This window comes from Cyanistes caeruleus, unplaced genomic scaffold, assembly GCF_971803275.1.
Source record: "Cyanistes caeruleus unplaced genomic scaffold, bCyaCae1.hap1.1 HAP1_SCAFFOLD_138, whole genome shotgun sequence".
Classification (NCBI taxonomy): domain Eukaryota; kingdom Metazoa; phylum Chordata; class Aves; order Passeriformes; family Paridae; genus Cyanistes; species Cyanistes caeruleus.
The window spans coordinates 183,971-203,951 of NW_028255933.1; the positions used below are offsets into that span (position 1 = coordinate 183,971).

The window sequence follows — 19,981 nt, forward strand, 5'->3', positions numbered from 1 at the left end:
GGCAGCAGCAGCAGCGGAGAGTGTGGCAGAGCGGTTTTGATACTCTTTTTAGAGTCCTGCAAACATTGTTCCCGAAAGAACCCACAGCTTTGCAAATGTGCCCGAGGAAAATGCAAAGAGAACTGGGGTGTGAAAATCAAAGACTGTTTATCTGTAGAAGAAAAGGAACAAGAATGAACTACACCACATATTTACACTGTAAGAATATTGGTAACAACAACAACAACAACAAACTATAGAACCTATTTACCTGAGAACAGCTCTAACAAAACTCTATGAAACGTATTTACAGACAACTTAAACAAACTCTAAAACCTCTATCCTGAACACAACAACTGTAAAACGCATGTACAGCAGGGTGGCATCTGTGTCTGTGATGTCCTTAAGTCCTGGAAGAAAAACAAGTAGCACGGTCAGTGCAGTCAGGCACGGAAGGGTGTTCCATGTGCTGCCGGGCTGGGACACTGGCCCAGTGGGACTCTGCTGCCAGAAGGGAGCCTGGCTGGGGGCTGTGGCCCAGGCACTGGAACAGGGCTTGTGTGGCCCACAGCAAGCCCAGGCCAGGCCAGGGATGGCCAGCAGAATCCAGCGCATGGGCTAGCGTGTCCCTGAGCAGGAAGTGCCCAGCCCGGCCCCAGGCTGGCAGCAGGGGCCCCACTCTGCCTGTGGGGAGCACCTGCCTGTTCTGCTGCTGGCATCGGTCTTCATCCCAAGACCATGTCTTCCTCCTTGTCTTTTAGATCAATATCCATCTCTTCAATAGAATCTTTCGTTTCCACCTCCATCTCTTCCTCTGTCTCGTACATATCCACATCCATCTCTTCCTCTCCACTATCCTCTCCGTCCACTTCCATGGCTTCTTCTCTATCAGTCTGTGTATCGACGTCCGTCTCCTCCTCTCCGTCTGTGCCAGCCTGCAGAGGTAGCAAAATTTCCCAGCCTGTCCCACAGAGCTCCAGCCCAGCCGGGCAGCTGCGAGGTGTCCGCCTCCGTGGAATAGCACCATACCTCTTTTGGAACAAATGCAGACATCCTGCAGGGATGGAGAGCAAAATCCAAGCGATGGGGGAGCTTTGGGGACTGCTGGGGGAATCAGGGAGCAGGTGGAAACAAGGTGACAGGGGTAGGCTTGGAGCAGGGTGAATGAAGAGCGTGCTGGCACAAGGAGCCAAGGGTTGTGTTGTGGCCGTTGCTGGATGGTGGAAGTTCTAGCTGGAGCGTGCACTGTGACATCACCGCCAGGAGTTGAGGCCCAGGCTGAAGTGGACAACGGAGACCGTAGAATGAATGATGGAATCCCTGGGTGCTTGGGCTTGGAAGGGACCCTAAAGACCATCTTGTTCCAAGCGGAGCAATCTTCGCCCAGAATAGGTTGCTCAGAGCCCCGCTCCCAGCTGGCCTTGGATGTTGCCAAGGATGGAGCATCCCCAGCCTCTGTGCACAGCCTGGGCCAGTGGCCCAGCAGCCGGAGTGGAAAAGAGCAACTTCATTAGATCCAACTTCAAGCTCACTCCTGGAATTGAAAGGCTTTTCCTCTCTGTGCCCATCTTTCCTAGAGCTGCAGGGAGGCCTCGCCAGCCCCCTTCTCTTTCCAGGCTGAGCATCCCCAGCCCCACACGGACAGCAGTCCGATGCGTGGCAGTCAAGGCTAAAGGGTAGCAAATGGCTACATCAGGAAGTGAGAGATGGAAGCTTTTGGAGATGGAAGCTTTACCTCTAAATGTAGAAAAGAAAGAGAAGTGGAGGGGGAAATGGTGGGACTCTGGCTCTGTTCTAACTGGCGAGGATTTTCTTCTCTTCTTTTCTGTCGTGCTAACCCAAGTTTTGTTGTTTGAAAGGAGGTTTAGCAAAATATCCATCGTCTTCTCCACTGCTGAAACACTGAACAACATCTGGGCAGGCTGAGGATGCAGAGCAAAACCTGCAAATATCTACTGCTGATCGTGATCCTGGGGAATGCAGCTAAAGCCAGCCAAAAGCAATTTCTGGAAAGTCAAGCCTGCTTTACGTTTTCTGGAGTTTGGTTGTGCCAACTTCACCAGTCATTTCTAAAAAAGGAAAAGAAACTCCAAGCAAAAGAGAGAAAAACACAAAGAAACCAACCCAAAGAAACCAATCAAACAAACAGATAAAACACCCCCAATCAAACCAAAGGCAATGAGAAGTTAGGACTAGTTGTAAGGATATCACAGCACGCGAATGGCTGCTTCTTACTTGGATCACCATCCAAAGCCACCTAGAACAACTTCTCCAAAACATATCCAACAGCAGAAATGGAAAAAGTGATCCATGGCAGCTCTGCATTGTGGTGAAGGATGAGCATGCAGTGGTCCAGATGCAGCACTGCCCACCCTCCAGGCTGCTGTTTGCTCTGCTGAAAGACTCTTGCAGGACTGTGGCCCCTCTCCATGCAATGGAAATCATTGCCACAGCTCTCAGTTGAGGCACTGGCATTTCCAGAGCCAGATTCAGGCACAATCCTACTGCCTGCTGAGCATCTGGGAAAGGCGCTGAGCATCTTCAGGCCTAGAAGCACAAAAGAGCTCAGGCTCTCCCCGAACTGGGTTTTCAGGGCAGCTTTCCATATCTCTGCAAGATTTCTTCATCCCTCAACACGTCTGACTTTATGATGTCCAACGATGCATTTGGGTTTCTTCCGTCCTCTTGTGTGCCCGTGAGTAACCTTCCACGTGGATGAAGGAGATTGTGTACAGGACAATTGATTGCGGCATTGCCATTTGGCTTCACTGTCACTCAGTTGAACACGGTCCTTATCTAAGAAGGACTTCCAAGAAATGGGTAGGAGTTTTGGCTGTGAGAGGAGCAGAAAGCACATTTTCTACAGCAAATTGCTAGCTGATGCACTTTCCTCCCTGCCAAAATAGTGATTGCCATTCATCTTCCTGGGAAGAATGTAAAGACCCATTCAGAGATGCCAGGTTCAGCTGGCCTGTGGCTTTGTGTGCCTCATTTCACATGTCCAATTTCAAGGGCCACTAGAAGAGGCTCATGTTTGCCTTGCTACCCACAAGTGCTGTAGGTATTTCCAGGAGAAGAGGGAAAACATCGCTGTCCTGTGGTGTGGTAGAAATGCCACCACAACTGTGATTGTGTGAGCAAAGCCAGCCAGTGCTTTTTGGGGCAGCAGCAGCAGCGGAGAGTGTGGCAGAGCGGTTTTGATACTCTTTTTAGAGTCCTGCAAACATTGTTCCCGAAAGAACCCACAGCTTTGCAAATGTGCCCGAGGAAAATGCAAAGAGAACTGGGGTGTGAAAATCAAAGACTGTTTATCTGTAGAAGAAAAGGAACAAGAATGAACTACACCACATATTTACACTGTAAGAATATTGGTAACAACAACAACAACAACAACAACAACAACAACAAACTATAGAACCTATTTACCTGAGAACAGCTCTAACAAAACTCTATGAAACGTATTTACAGACAACTTAAACAAACTCTAAAACCTCTATCCTGAACACAACAACTGTAAAACGCATGTACAGCAGGGTGGCATCTGTGTCTGTGATGTCCCTAAGTCCTGGAAGAAAAACAAGTAGCACGGTCAGTGCAGTCAGGCACGGAAGGGTGTTCCATGTGCTGCCGGGCTGGGACACTGGCCCAGTGGGACTCTGCTGCCAGAAGGGAGCCTGGCTGGGGGCTGTGGCCCAGGCACTGGAACAGGGCTTGTGTGGCCCACAGCAAGCCCAGGCCAGGCCAGGGATGGCCAGCAGAATCCAGTGCATGGGCTAGCGTGTCCCTGAGCAGGAAGTGCCCAGCCCGGCCCCAGGCTGGCAGCAGGGGCCCCACTCTGCCTGTGGGGAGCACCTGCCTGTTCTGCTGCTGGCATCGGTCTTCATCCCAAGACCATGTCTTCCTCCTTGTCTTTTAGATCAATATCCATCTCTTCAATAGAATCTTTCGTTTCCACCTCCATCTCTTCCTCTGTCTCGTACATATCCACATCCATCTCTACCTCTCCACTATCCTCTCCGTCCACTTCCATGGCTTCTTCTCTATCAGTCTGTGTATCGACGTCCGTCTCCTCCTCTCCGTCTGTGCCAGCCTGCAGAGGTAGCAAAATTTCCCAGCCTGTCCCACAGAGCTCCAGCCCAGCCAGGCAGCTGCGAGGTGTCCGCCTCCGTGGAATAGCACCATACCTCTTTTGGAACAAATGCAGACATCCTGCAGGGATGGAGAGCAAAATCCAAGCGATGGGGAGCTTTGGGGACTGCTGGGGGAATCAGGGAGCAGGTGGCAACAAGGTGACAGGGGTAGGCTTGGAGCAGGGTGAATGAAGAGCGTGCTGGCACAAGGAGCCAAGGGTTGTGTTGTGGCCGTTGCTGGATGGTGGAAGTTCTAGCTGGAGCGTGCACTGTGACATCACCGCCAGGAGTTGAGGCCCAGGCTGAAGTGGACAACGGAGACCGTAGAATGAATGATGGAATCCCTGGGTGCTTGGGCTTGGAAGGGACCCTAAAGACCATCTTGTTCCAAGCGGAGCAATCTTCGCCCAGAATAGGTTGCTCAGAGCCCCGCTCCCAGCTGGCCTTGGATGTTGCCAAGGATGGAGCATCCCCAGCCTCTGTGCACAGCCTGGGCCAGTGGCCCAGCAGCCTGAGTGGAAAAGAGCAGCTTCATTAGATCCAACTTCAAGCTCACTCCTGCAGTTGAAAGGCTTCTCCTCTCTGTGCCCATCTTTCCTAGAGCTGCAGGGAGGCCTCGCCAGCCCCCTTCTCTTTCCAGGCTGAGCATCCCCAGCCCCACACGGACAGCAGTCCGATGCGTGGCAGTCAAGGCTAAAGGGTAGCAAATGGCTACATCAGGAAGTGAGAGATGGAAGCTTTTGGAGATGGAAGCTTTACCTCTAAATGTAGAAAAGAAAGAGAAGTGGAGGGGGAAATGGTGGGACTCTGGCTCTGTTCTAACTGGCGAGGATTTTCTTCTCTTCTTTTCTGTCGTGCTAACCCAAGTTTTGTTGTTTGAAAGGAGGTTTAGCAAAATATCCATCGTCTTCTCCACTGCTGAAACACTGAACAACATCTGGGCAGGCTGAGGATGCAGAGCAAAACCTGCAAATATCTACTGCTGATCGTGATCCTGGGGAATGCAGCTAAAGCCAGCCAAAAGCAATTTCTGGAAAGTCAAGCCTGCTTTACGTTTTCTGGAGTTTGGTTGTGCCAACTTCACCAGTCATTTCTAAAAAAGGAAAAGAAACTCCAAGCAAAAGAGAGAAAAACACAAAGAAACCAACCCAAAGAAACCAATCAAACAAACAGATAAAACACCCCCAATCAAACCAAAGGCAATGAGAAGTTAGGACTAGTTGTAAAGATATCACAGCAGGCGAATGGCTGCTTCCTACTTGGATCACCATCCAAAGCCACCTAGAACAACTTCTCCAAAACATATCCAACAGCAGAAATGGAAAAAGTGATCCATGGCAGCTCTGCATTGTGGTGAAGGATGAGCATGCAGTGGTCCAGATGCAGCACTGCCCACCCTCCAGGCTGCTGTTTGCTCTGCTGAAAGACTCTTGCAGGACTGTGGCCCCTCTCCATGCAATGGAAATCATTGCCACAGCTCTCAGTTGAGGCACTGGCATTTCCAGAGCCAGATTCAGGCACAATCCTACTGCCTGCTGAGCATCTGGGAAAGGCGCTGAGCATCTTCAGGCCTAGAAGCACAAAAGAGCTCAGGCTCTCCCCGAACTGGGTTTTCAGGGCAGCTTTCCATATCTCTGCAAGATTTCTTCATCCCTCAACACGTCTGACTTTATGATGTCCAACGATGCATTTGGGTTTCTTCCGTCCTCTTGTGTGCCCGTGAGTAACCTTCCACGTGGATGAAGGAGATTGTGTACAGGACAATTGATTGCGGCATTGCCATTTGGCTTCACTGTCACTCAGTTGAACACGGTCCTTATCTAAGAAGGACTTCCAAGAAATGGGTAGGAGTTTTGGCTGTGAGAGGAGCAGAAAGCACATTTTCTACAGCAAATTGCTAGCTGATGCACTTTCCTCCCTGCCAAAATAGTGATTGCCATTCATCTTCCTGGGAAGAATGTAAAGACCCATTCAGAGATGCCAGGTTCAGCTGGCCTGTGGCTTTGTGTGCCTCATTTCACATGTCCAATTTCAAGGGCCACTAGAAGAGGCTCATGTTTGCCTTGCTACCCACAAGTGCTGTAGGTATTTCCAGGAGAAGAGGGAAAACATCGCTGTCCTGTGGTGTGGTAGAAATGCCACCACAACTGTGATTGTGTGAGCAAAGCCAGCCAGTGCTTTTTGGGGCAGCAGCAGCAGCGGAGAGTGTGGCAGAGCGGTTTTGATACTCTTTTTAGAGTCCTGCAAACATTGTTCCCGAAAGAACCCACAGCTTTGCAAATGTGCCCGAGGAAAATGCAAAGAGAACTGGGGTGTGAAAATCAAAGACTGTTTATCTGTAGAAGAAAAGGAACAAGAATGAACTACACCACATATTTACACTGTAAGAATATTGGTAACAACAACAACAACAACAACAACAACAAACTATAGAACCTATTTACCTGAGAACAGCTCTAACAAAACTCTATGAAACGTATTTACAGACAACTTAAACAAACTCTAAAACCTCTATCCTGAACACAACAACTGTAAAACGCATGTACAGCAGGGTGGCATCTGTGTCTGTGATGTCCCTAAGTCCTGCAAGAAAAACAAGTAGCACGGTCAGTGCAGTCAGGCACGGAAGGGTGTTCCATGTGCTGCCGGGCTGGGACACTGGCCCAGTGGGACTCTGCTGCCAGAAGGGAGCCTGGCTGGGGGCTGTGGCCCAGGCACTGGAACAGGGCTTGTGTGGCCCACAGCAAGCCCAGGCCAGGCCAGGGATGGCCAGCAGAATCCAGTGCATGGGCTAGCGTGTCCCTGAGCAGGAAGTGCCCAGCCCGGCCCCAGGCTGGCAGCAGGGGCCCCACTCTGCCTGTGGGGAGCACCTGCCTGTTCTGCTGCTGGCATCGGTCTTCATCCCAAGACCATGTCTTCCTCCTTGTCTTTTAGATCAATATCCATCTCTTCAATAGAATCTTTCGTTTCCACCTCCATCTCTTCCTCTGTCTCGTACATATCCACATCCATCTCTTCCTCTCCAGTATCCTCTCCGTCCACTTCCATGGCTTCTTCTCTATCAGTCTGTGTATCGACGTCCGTCTCCTCCTCTCCGTCTGTGCCAGCCTGCAGAGGTAGCAAAATTTCCCAGCCTGTCCCACAGAGCTCCAGCCCAGCCAGGCAGCTGCGAGGTGTCCGCCTCCGTGGAATAGCACCATACCTCTTTTGGAACAAATGCAGACATCCTGCAGGGATGGAGAGCAAAATCCAAGCGATGGGGAGCTTTGGGGACTGCTGGGGGAATCAGGGAGCAGGTGGCAACAAGGTGACAGGGGTAGGCTTGGAGCAGGGTGAATGAAGAGCGTGCTGGCACAAGGAGCCAAGGGTTGTGTTGTGGCCGTTGCTGGATGCTGGAAGTTCTAGCTGGAGCGTGCACTGTGACATCACCGCCAGGAGTTGAGGCCCAGGCTGAAGTGGACAACGGAGACCGTAGAATGAATGATGGAATCCCTGGGTGCTTGGGCTTGGAAGGGACCCTAAAGACCATCTTGTTCCAAGCGGAGCAATCTTCGCCCAGAATAGGTTGCTCAGAGCCCCGCTCCCAGCTGGCCTTGGATGTTGCCAAGGATGGAGCATCCCCAGCCTCTGTGCACAGCCTGGGCCAGTGGCCCAGCAGCCGGAGTGGAAAAGAGCAGCTTCATTAGATCCAACTTCAAGCTCACTCCTGCAGTTGAAAGGCTTCTCCTCTCTGTGCCCATCTTTCCTAGAGCTGCAGGGAGGCCTCGCCAGCCCCCTTCTCTTTCCAGGCTGAGCATCCCCAGCCCCACACGGACAGCAGTCCGATGCGTGGCAGTCAAGGCTAAAGGGTAGCAAATGGCTACATCAGGAAGTGAGAGATGGAAGCTTTTGGAGATGGAAGCTTTACCTCTAAATGTAGAAAAGAAAGAGAAGTGGAGGGGGAAATGGTGGGACTCTGGCTCTGTTCTAACTGGCGAGGATTTTCTTCTCTTCTTTTCTGTCGTGCTAACCCAAGTTTTGTTGTTTGAAAGGAGGTTTAGCAAAATATCCATCGTCTTCTCCACTGCTGAAACACTGAACAACATCTGGGCAGGCTGAGGATGCAGAGCAAAACCTGCAAATATCTACTGCTGATCGTGATCCTGGGGAATGCAGCTAAAGCCAGCCAAAAGCAATTTCTGGAAAGTCAAGCCTGCTTTACGTTTTCTGGAGTTTGGTTGTGCCAACTTCACCAGTCATTTCTAAAAAAGGAAAAGAAACTCCAAGCAAAAGAGAGAAAAACACAAAGAAACCAACCCAAAGAAACCAATCAAACAAACAGATAAAACACCCCCAATCAAACCAAAGGCAATGAGAAGTTAGGACTAGTTGTAAGGATATCACAGCAGGCGAATGGCTGCTTCCTACTTGGATCACCATCCAAAGCCACCTAGAACAACTTCTCCAAAACATATCCAACAGCAGAAATGGAAAAAGTGATCCATGGCAGCTCTGCATTGTGGTGAAGGATGAGCATGCAGTGGTCCAGATGCAGCACTGCCCACCCTCCAGGCTGCTGTTTGCTCTGCTGAAAGACTCTTGCAGGACTGTGGCCCCTCTCCATGCAATGGAAATCATTGCCACAGCTCTCAGTTGAGGCACTGGCATTTCCAGAGCCAGATTCAGGCACAATCCTACTGCCTGCTGAGCATCTGGGAAAGGCGCTGAGCATCTTCAGGCCTAGAAGCACAAAAGAGCTCAGGCTCTCCCCGAACTGGGTTTTCAGGGCAGCTTTCCATATCTCTGCAAGATTTCTTCATCCCTCAACACGTCTGACTTTATGATGTCCAACGATGCATTTGGGTTTCTTCCGTCCTCTTGTGTGCCCGTGAGTAACCTTCCACGTGGATGAAGGAGATTGTGTACAGGACAATTGATTGCGGCATTGCCATTTGGCTTCACTGTCACTCAGTTGAACACGGTCCTTATCTAAGAAGGACTTCCAAGAAATGGGTAGGAGTTTTGGCTGTGAGAGGAGCAGAAAGCACATTTTCTACAGCAAATTGCTAGCTGATGCACTTTCCTCCCTGCCAAAATAGTGATTGCCATTCATCTTCCTGGGAAGAATGTAAAGACCCATTCAGAGATGCCAGGTTCAGCTGGCCTGTGGCTTTGTGTGCCTCATTTCACATGTCCAATTTCAAGGGCCACTAGAAGAGGCTCATGTTTGCCTTGCTACCCACAAGTGCTGTAGGTATTTCCAGGAGAAGAGGGAAAACATCGCTGTCCTGTGGTGTGGTAGAAATGCCACCACAACTGTGATTGTGTGAGCAAAGCCAGCCAGTGCTTTTTGGGGCAGCAGCAGCAGCGGAGAGTGTGGCAGAGCGGTTTTGATACTCTTTTTAGAGTCCTGCAAACATTGTTCCCGAAAGAACCCACAGCTTTGCAAATGTGCCCGAGGAAAATGCAAAGAGAACTGGGGTGTGAAAATCAAAGACTGTTTATCTGTAGAAGAAAAGGAACAAGAATGAACTACACCACATATTTACACTGTAAGAATATTGGTAACAACAACAACAACAACAACAACAACAACAACAAACTATAGAACCTATTTACCTGAGAACAGCTCTAACAAAACTCTATGAAACGTATTTACAGACAACTTAAACAAACTCTAAAACCTCTATCCTGAACACAACAACTGTAAAACGCATGTACAGCAGGGTGGCATCTGTGTCTGTGATGTCCCTAAGTCCTGCAAGAAAAACAAGTAGCACGGTCAGTGCAGTCAGGCACGGAAGGGTGTTCCATGTGCTGCCGGGCTGGGACACTGGCCCAGTGGGACTCTGCTGCCAGAAGGGAGCCTGGCTGGGGGCTGTGGCCCAGGCACTGGAACAGGGCTTGTGTGGCCCACAGCAAGCCCAGGCCAGGCCAGGGATGGCCAGCAGAATCCAGTGCATGGGCTAGCGTGTCCCTGAGCAGGAAGTGCCCAGCCCGGCCCCAGGCTGGCAGCAGGGGCCCCACTCTGCCTGTGGGGAGCACCTGCCTGTTCTGCTGCTGGCATCGGTCTTCATCCCAAGACCATGTCTTCCTCCTTGTCTTTTAGATCAATATCCATCTCTTCAATATAATCTTTCGTTTCCACCTCCATCTCTTCCTCTGTCTCGTACATATCCACATCCATCTCTTCCTCTCCAGTATCCTCTCCGTCCACTTCCATGGCTTCTTCTCTATCAGTCTGTGTATCGACGTCCGTCTCCTCCTCTCCGTCTGTGCCAGCCTGCAGAGGTAGCAAAATTTCCCAGCCTGTCCCACAGAGCTCCAGCCCAGCCAGGCAGCTGCGAGGTGTCCGCCTCCGTGGAATAGCACCATACCTCTTTTGGAACAAATGCAGACATCCTGCAGGGATGGAGAGCAAAATCCAAGCGATGGGGAGCTTTGGGGACTGCTGGGGGAATCAGGGAGCAGGTGGCAACAAGGTGACAGGGGTAGGCTTGGAGCAGGGTGAATGAAGAGCGTGCTGGCACAAGGAGCCAAGGGTTGTGTTGTGGCCGTTGCTGGATGCTGGAAGTTCTAGCTGGAGCGTGCACTGTGACATCACCGCCAGGAGTTGAGGCCCAGGCTGAAGTGGACAACGGAGACCGTAGAATGAATGATGGAATCCCTGGGTGCTTGGGCTTGGAAGGGACCCTAAAGACCATCTTGTTCCAAGCGGAGCAATCTTCGCCCAGAATAGGTTGCTCAGAGCCCCGCTCCCAGCTGGCCTTGGATGTTGCCAAGGATGGAGCATCCCCAGCCTCTGTGCACAGCCTGGGCCAGTGGCCCAGCAGCCGGAGTGGAAAAGAGCAGCTTCATTAGATCCAACTTCAAGCTCACTCCTGCAGTTGAAAGGCTTCTCCTCTCTGTGCCCATCTTTCCTAGAGCTGCAGGGAGGCCTCGCCAGCCCCCTTCTCTTTCCAGGCTGAGCATCCCCAGCCCCACACGGACAGCAGTCCGATGCGTGGCAGTCAAGGCTAAAGGGTAGCAAATGGCTACATCAGGAAGTGAGAGATGGAAGCTTTTGGAGATGGAAGCTTTACCTCTAAATGTAGAAAAGAAAGAGAAGTGGAGGGGGAAATGGTGGGACTCTGGCTCTGTTCTAACTGGCGAGGATTTTCTTCTCTTCTTTTCTGTCGTGCTAACCCAAGTTTTGTTGTTTGAAAGGAGGTTTAGCAAAATATCCATCGTCTTCTCCACTGCTGAAACACTGAACAACATCTGGGCAGGCTGAGGATGCAGAGCAAAACCTGCAAATATCTACTGCTGATCGTGATCCTGGGGAATGCAGCTAAAGCCAGCCAAAAGCAATTTCTGGAAAGTCAAGCCTGCTTTACGTTTTCTGGAGTTTGGTTGTGCCAACTTCACCAGTCATTTCTAAAAAAGGAAAAGAAACTCCAAGCAAAAGAGAGAAAAACACAAAGAAACCAACCCAAAGAAACCAATCAAACAAACAGATAAAACACCCCCAATCAAACCAAAGGCAATGAGAAGTTAGGACTAGTTGTAAGGATATCACAGCAGGCGAATGGCTGCTTCCTACTTGGATCACCATCCAAAGCCACCTAGAACAACTTCTCCAAAACATATCCAACAGCAGAAATGGAAAAAGTGATCCATGGCAGCTCTGCATTGTGGTGAAGGATGAGCATGCAGTGGTCCAGATGCAGCACTGCCCACCCTCCAGGCTGCTGTTTGCTCTGCTGAAAGACTCTTGCAGGACTGTGGCCCCTCTCCATGCAATGGAAATCATTGCCACAGCTCTCAGTTGAGGCACTGGCATTTCCAGAGCCAGATTCAGGCACAATCCTACTGCCTGCTGAGCATCTGGGAAAGGCGCTGAGCATCTTCAGGCCTAGAAGCACAAAAGAGCTCAGGCTCTCCCCGAACTGGGTTTTCAGGGCAGCTTTCCATATCTCTGCAAGATTTCTTCATCCCTCAACACGTCTGACTTTATTATGTCCAACGATGCATTTGGGTTTCTTCCGTCCTCTTGTGTGCCCGTGAGTAACCTTCCACGTGGATGAAGGAGATTGTGTACAGGACAATTGATTGCGGCATTGCCATTTGGCTTCACTGTCACTCAGTTGAACACGGTCCTTATCTAAGAAGGACTTCCAAGAAATGGGTAGGAGTTTTGGCTGTGAGAGGAGCAGAAAGCACATTTTCTACAGCAAATTGCTAGCTGATGCACTTTCCTCCCTGCCAAAATAGTGATTGCCATTCATCTTCCTGGGAAGAATGTAAAGACCCATTCAGAGATGCCAGGTTCAGCTGGCCTGTGGCTTTGTGTGCCTCATTTCACATGTCCAATTTCAAGGGCCACTAGAAGAGGCTCATGTTTGCCTTGCTACCCACAAGTGCTGTAGGTATTTCCAGGAGAAGAGGGAAAACATCGCTGTCCTGTGGTGTGGTAGAAATGCCACCACAACTGTGATTGTGTGAGCAAAGCCAGCCAGTGCTTTTTGGGGCAGCAGCAGCAGCGGAGAGTGTGGCAGAGCGGTTTTGATACTCTTTTTAGAGTCCTGCAAACATTGTTCCCGAAAGAACCCACAGCTTTGCAAATGTGCCCGAGGAAAATGCAAAGAGAACTGGGGTGTGAAAATCAAAGACTGTTTATCTGTAGAAGAAAAGGAACAAGAATGAACTACACCACATATTTACACTGTAAGAATATTGGTAACAACAACAACAACAACAACAACAACAACAACAAACTATAGAACCTATTTACCTGAGAACAGCTCTAACAAAACTCTATGAAACGTATTTACAGACAACTTAAACAAACTCTAAAACCTCTATCCTGAACACAACAACTGTAAAACGCATGTACAGCAGGGTGGCATCTGTGTCTGTGATGTCCCTAAGTCCTGCAAGAAAAACAAGTAGCACGGTCAGTGCAGTCAGGCACGGAAGGGTGTTCCATGTGCTGCCGGGCTGGGACACTGGCCCAGTGGGACTCTGCTGCCAGAAGGGAGCCTGGCTGGGGGCTGTGGCCCAGGCACTGGAACAGGGCTTGTGTGGCCCACAGCAAGCCCAGGCCAGGCCAGGGATGGCCAGCAGAATCCAGTGCATGGGCTAGCGTGTCCCTGAGCAGGAAGTGCCCAGCCCGGCCCCAGGCTGGCAGCAGGGGCCCCACTCTGCCTGTGGGGAGCACCTGCCTGTTCTGCTGCTGGCATCGGTCTTCATCCCAAGACCATGTCTTCCTCCTTGTCTTTTAGATCAATATCCATCTCTTCAATAGAATCTTTCGTTTCCACCTCCATCTCTTCCTCTGTCTCGTACATATCCACATCCATCTCTTCCTCTCCACTATCCTCTCCGTCCACTTCCATGGCTTCTTCTCTATCAGTCTGTGTATCGACGTCCGTCTCCTCCTCTCCGTCTGTGCCAGCCTGCAGAGGTAGCAAAATTTCCCAGCCTGTCCCACAGAGCTCCAGCCCAGCCAGGCAGCTGCGAGGTGTCCGCCTCCGTGGAATAGCACCATACCTCTTTTGGAACAAATGCAGACATCCTGCAGGGATGGAGAGCAAAATCCAAGCGATGGGGAGCTTTGGGGACTGCTGGGGGAATCAGGGAGCAGGTGGCAACAAGGTGACAGAGGTAGGCTTGGAGCAGGGTGAATGAAGAGCGTGCTGGCACAAGGAGCCAAGGGTTGTGTTGTGGCCGTTGCTGGATGCTGGAAGTTCTAGCTGGAGCGTGCACTGTGACATCACCGCCAGGAGTTGAGGCCCAGGCTGAAGTGGACAACGGAGACCGTAGAATGAATGATGGAATCCCTGGGTGCTTGGGCTTGGAAGGGACCCTAAAGACCATCTTGTTCCAAGCGGAGCAATCTTCGCCCAGAATAGGTTGCTCAGAGCCCCGCTCCCAGCTGGCCTTGGATGTTGCCAAGGATGGAGCATCCCCAGCCTCTGTGCACAGCCTGGGCCAGTGGCCCAGCAGCCGGAGTGGAAAAGAGCAGCTTCATTAGATCCAACTTCAAGCTCACTCCTGGAATTGAAAGGCTTCTCCTCTCTGTGCCCATCTTTCCTAGAGCTGCAGGGAGGCCTCGCCAGCCCCCTTCTCTTTCCAGGCTGAGCATCCCCAGCCCCACACGGACAGCAGTCCGATGCGTGGCAGTCAAGGCTAAAGGGTAGCAAATGGCTACATCAGGAAGTGAGAGATGGAAGCTTTTGGAGATGGAAGCTTTACCTCTAAATGTAGAAAAGAAAGAGAAGTGGAGGGGGAAATGGTGGGACTCTGGCTCTGTTCTAACTGGCGAGGATTTTCTTCTCTTCTTTTCTGTCGTGCTAACCCAAGTTTTGTTGTTTGAAAGGAGGTTTAGCAAAATATCCATCGTCTTCTCCACTGCTGAAACACTGAACAACATCTGGGCAGGCTGAGGATGCAGAGCAAAACCTGCAAATATCTACTGCTGATCGTGATCCTGGGGAATGCAGCTAAAGCCAGCCAAAAGCAATTTCTGGAAAGTCAAGCCTGCTTTACGTTTTCTGGAGTTTGCTTGTGCCAACTTCACCAGTCATTTCTAAAAAAGGAAAAGAAACTCCAAGCAAAAGAGAGAAAAACACAAAGAAACCAACCCAAAGAAACCAATCAAACAAACAGATAAAACACCCCCAATCAAACCAAAGGCAATGAGAAGTTAGGACTAGTTGTAAAGATATCACAGCAGGCGAATGGCTGCTTCCTACTTGGATCACCATCCAAAGCCACCTAGAACAACTTCTCCAAAACATATCCAACAGCAGAAATGGAAAAAGTGATCCATGGCAGCTCTGCATTGTGGTGAAGGATGAGCATGCAGTGGTCCAGATGCAGCACTGCCCACCCTCCAGGCTGCTGTTTGCTCTGCTGAAAGACTCTTGCAGGACTGTGGCCCCTCTCCATGCAATGGAAATCATTGCCACAGCTCTCAGTTGAGGCACTGGCATTTCCAGAGCCAGATTCAGGCACAATCCTACTGCCTGCTGAGCATCTGGGAAAGGCGCTGAGCATCTTCAGGCCTAGAAGCACAAAAGAGCTCAGGCTCTCCCCGAACTGGGTTTTCAGGGCAGCTTTCCATATCTCTGCAAGATTTCTTCATCCCTCAACACGTCTGACTTTATGATGTCCAACGATGCATTTGGGTTTCTTCCGTCCTCTTGTGTGCCGGTGAGTAACCTTCCACGTGGATGAAGGAGATTGTGTACAGGACAATTGATTGCGGCATTGCCATTTGGCTTCACTGTCACTCAGTTGAACACGGTCCTTATCTAAGAAGGACTTCCAAGAAATGGGTAGGAGTTTTGGCTGTGAGAGGAGCAGAAAGCACATTTTCTACAGCAAATTGCTAGCTGATGCACTTTCCTCCCTGCCAAAATAGTGATTGCCATTCATCTTCCTGGGAAGAATGTAAAGACCCATTCAGAGATGCCAGGTTCAGCTGGCCTGTGGCTTTGTGTGCCTCATTTCACATGTCCAATTTCAAGGGCCACTAGAAGAGGCTCATGTTTGCCTTGCTACCCACAAGTGCTGTAGGTATTTCCAGGAGAAGAGGGAAAACATCGCTGTCCTGTGGTGTGGTAGAAATGCCACCACAACTGTGATTGTGTGAGCAAAGCCAGCCAGTGCTTTTTGGGGCAGCAGCAGCAGCGGAGAGTGTGGCAGAGCGGTTTTGATACTCTTTTTAGAGTCCTGCAAACATTGTTCCCGAAAGAACCCACAGCTTTGCAAATGTGCCCGAGGAAAATGCAAAGAGAACTGGGGTGTGAAAATCAAAGACTGTTTATCTGTAGAAGAAAAGGAACAAGAATGAACTACACCACATATTTACACTGTAAGAATATTGGTAACAACAACAACAACAACAACAACAACAAACTATAGAACCTATTTACCTGAGAACAGCTCTAACAAAACTCTATGAAACGTATTTACAGACAACTTAAACAAACTCTAAAACCTCTATCCTGAACACAACAACTGTAAAACGCATGTACAGCAGGGTGGCATCTGTGTCTGTGATGTCCTTAAGTCCTGGAAGAAAAACAAGTAGCACGGTCAGTGCAGTCAGGCACGGAAGGGTGTTCCATGTGCTGCCGGGCTGGGACACTGGCCCAGTGGGACTCTGCTGCCAGAAGGGAGCCTGGCTGGGGGCTGTGGCCCAGGCACTGGAACAGGGCTTGTGTGGCCCACAGCAAGCCCAGGCCAGGCCAGGGATGGCCAGCAGAATCCAGTGCATGGGCTAGCGTGTCCCTGAGCAGGAAGTGCCCAGCCCGGCCCCAGGCTGGCAGCAGGGGCCCCACTCTGCCTGTGGGGAGCACCTGCCTGTTCTGCTGCTGGCATCGGTCTTCATCCCAAGACCATGTCTTCCTCCTTGTCTTTTAGATCAATATCCATCTCTTCAATAGAATCTTTCGTTTCCACCTCCATCTCTTCCTCTGTCTCGTACATATCCACATCCATCTCTTCCTCTCCACTATCCTCTCCGTCCACTTCCATGGCTTCTTCTCTATCAGTCTGTGTATCGACGTCCGTCTCCTCCTCTCCGTCTGTGCCAGCCTGCAGAGGTAGCAAAATTTCCCAGCCTGTCCCACAGAGCTCCAGCCCAGCCAGGCAGCTGCGAGGTGTCCGCCTCCGTGGAATAGCACCATACCTCTTTTGGAACAAATGCAGACATCCTGCAGGGATGGAGAGCAAAATCCAAGCGATGGGGAGCTTTGGGGACTGCTGGGGGAATCAGGGAGCAGGTGGCAACAAGGTGACAGGGGTAGGCTTGGAGCAGGGTGAATGAAGAGCGTGCTGGCACAAGGAGCCAAGGGTTGTGTTGTGGCCGTTGCTGGATGCTGGAAGTTCTAGCTGGAGCGTGCACTGTGACATCACCGCCAGGAGTTGAGGCCCAGGCTGAAGTGGACAACGGAGACCGTAGAATGAATGATGGAATCCCTGGGTGCTTGGGCTTGGAAGGGACCCTAAAGACCATCTTGTTCCAAGCGGAGCAATCTTCGCCCAGAATAGGTTGCTCAGAGCCCCGCTCCCAGCTGGCCTTGGATGTTGCCAAGGATGGAGCATCCCCAGCCTCTGTGCACAGCCTGGGCCAGTGGCCCAGCAGCCTGAGTGGAAAAGAGCAGCTTCATTAGATCCAACTTCAAGCTCACTCCTGGAATTGAAAGGCTTCTCCTCTCTGTGCCCATCTTTCCTAGAGCTGCAGGGAGGCCTCGCCAGCCCCCTTCTCTTTCCAGGCTGAGCATCCCCAGCCCCACACGGACAGCAGTCCGATGCGTGGCAGTCAAGGCTAAAGGGTAGCAAATGGCTACATCAGGAAGTGAGAGATGGAAGCTTTTGGAGATGGAAGCTTTACCTCTAAATGTAGAAAAGAAAGAGAAGTGGAGGGGGAAATGGTGGGACTCTGGCTCTGTTCTAACTGGCGAGGATTTTCTTCTCTTCTTTTCTGTCGTGCTAACCCAAGTTTTGTTGTTTGAAAGGAGGTTTAGCAAAATATCCATCGTCTTCTCCACTGCTGAAACACTGAACAACATCTGGGCAGGCTGAGGATGCAGAGCAAAACCTGCAAATATCTACTGCTGATCGTGATCCTGGGGAATGCAGCTAAAGCCAGCCAAAAGCAATTTCTGGAAAGTCAAGCCTGCTTTACGTTTTCTGGAGTTTGGTTGTGCCAACTTCACCAGTCATTTCTAAAAAAGGAAAAGAAACTCCAAGCAAAAGAGAGAAAAACACAAAGAAACCAACCCAAAGAAACCAATCAAACAAACAGATAAAACACCCCCAATCAAACCAAAGGCAATGAGAAGTTAGGACTAGTTGTAAGGATATCACAGCAGGCGAATGGCTGCTTCCTACTTGGATCACCATCCAAAGCCACCTAGAACAACTTCTCCAAAACATATCCAACAGCAGAAATGGAAAAAGTGATCCATGGCAGCTCTGCATTGTGGTGAAGGATGAGCATGCAGTGGTCCAGATGGAGCACTGCCCACCCTCCAGGCTGCTGTTTGCTCTGCTGAAAGACTCTTGCAGGACTGTGGCCCCTCTCCATGCAATGGAAATCATTGCCACAGCTCTCAGTTGAGGCACTGGCATTTCCAGAGCCAGATTCAGGCACAATCCTACTGCCTGCTGAGCATCTGGGAAAGGCGCTGAGCATCTTCAGGCCTAGAAGCACAAAAGAGCTCAGGCTCTCCCCGAACTGGGTTTTCAGGGCAGCTTTCCATATCTCTGCAAGATTTCTTCATCCCTCAACACGTCTGACTTTATGATGTCCAACAATGCATTTGGGTTTCTTCCGTCCTCTTGTGTGCCCGTGAGTAACCTTCCACGTGGATGAAGGAGATTGTGTACAGGACAATTGATTGCGGCATTGCCATTTGGCTTCACTGTCACTCAGTTGAACACGGTCCTTATCTAAGAAGGACTTCCAAGAAATGGGTAGGAGTTTTGGCTGTGAGAGGAGCAGAAAGCACATTTTCTACAGCAAATTGCTAGCTGATGCACTTTCCTCCCTGCCAAAATAGTGATTGCCATTCATCTTCCTGGGAAGAATGTAAAGACCCATTCAGAGATGCCAGGTTCAGCTGGCCTGTGGCTTTGTGTGCCTCATTTCACATGTCCAATTTCAAGGGCCACTAGAAGAGGCTCATGTTTGCCTTGCTACCCACAAGTGCTGTAGGTATTTCCAGGAGAAGAGGGAAAACATCGCTGTCCTGTGGTGTGGTAGAAATGCCACCACAACTGTGATTGTGTGAGCAAAGCCAGCCAGTGCTTTTTGGGGCAGCAGCAGCAGCGGAGAGTGTGGCAGAGCGGTTTTGATACTCTTTTTAGAGTCCTGCAAACATTGTTCCCGAAAGAACCCACAGCTTTGCAAATGTGCCCGAGGAAAATGCAAAGAGAACTGGGGTGTGAAAATCAAAGACTGTTTATCTGTAGAAGAAAAGGAACAAGAATGAACTACACCACATATTTACACTGTAAGAATATTGGTAACAACAACAACAACAACAAACTATAGAACCTATTTACCTGAGAACAGCTCTAACAAAACTCTATGAAACGTATTTACAGACAACTTAAACAAACTCTAAAACCTCTATCCTGAACACAACAACTGTAAAACGCATGTACAGCAGGGTGGCATCTGTGTCTGTGATGTCCTTAAGTCCTGGAAGAAAAACAAGTAGCACGGTCAGTGCAGTCAGGCACGGAAGGGTGTTCCATGTGCTGCCGGGCTGGGACACTGGCCCAGTGGGACTCTGCTGCCAGAAGGGAGCCTGGCTGGGGGCTGTGGCCCAGGCACTGGAACAGGGCTTGTGTGGCCCACAGCAAGCCCAGGCCAGGCCAGGGATGGCCAGCAGAATCCAGTGCATGGGCTAGCGTGTCCCTGAGCAGGAAGTGCCCAGCCCGGCCCCAGGCTGGCAGCAGGGGCCCCACTCTGCCTGTGGGGAGCACCTGCCTGTTCTGCTGCTGGCATCGGTCTTCATCCCAAGACCATGTCTTCCTCCTTGTCTTTTAGATCAATATCCATCTCTTCAATAGAATCTTTCGTTTCCACCTCCATCTCTTCCTCTGTCTCGTACATATCCACATCCATCTCTTCCTCTCCACTATCCTCTCCGTCCACTTCCATGGCTTCTTCTCTATCAGTCTGTGTATCGACGTCCGTCTCCTCCTCTCCGTCTGTGCCAGCCTGCAGAGGTAGCAAAATTTCCCAGCCTGTCCCACAGAGCTCCAGCCCAGCCGGGCAGCTGCGAGGTGTCCGCCTCCGTGGAATAGCACCATACCTCTTTTGGAACAAATGCAGACATCCTGCAGGGATGGAGAGCAAAATCCAAGCGATGGGGGAGCTTTGGGGACTG

The 19,981-nt window shown here is 50.5% G+C and overlaps 1 long non-coding RNA gene across 1 annotated transcript; it reads right to left on the bottom strand.

Annotated features, from left to right (window-relative positions):
* Positions 1–1,787: 1,787 nt before the first annotated feature.
* LOC147645982 (uncharacterized) lies at positions 1,788–19,287 on the bottom strand. Its single transcript, XR_015282028.1, has 10 exons — positions 16,768–19,287; positions 16,440–16,673; positions 13,620–16,148; positions 13,292–13,525; positions 10,466–13,000; positions 10,138–10,371; positions 7,312–9,846; positions 6,984–7,217; positions 3,836–6,692; positions 1,788–3,544 (listed from the first exon to the last, which is right to left on the bottom strand). It is a non-coding gene; the product is annotated as an uncharacterized LOC147645982 (long non-coding RNA).
* Between the last annotated feature and the right edge of the window lie 694 nt (positions 19,288–19,981).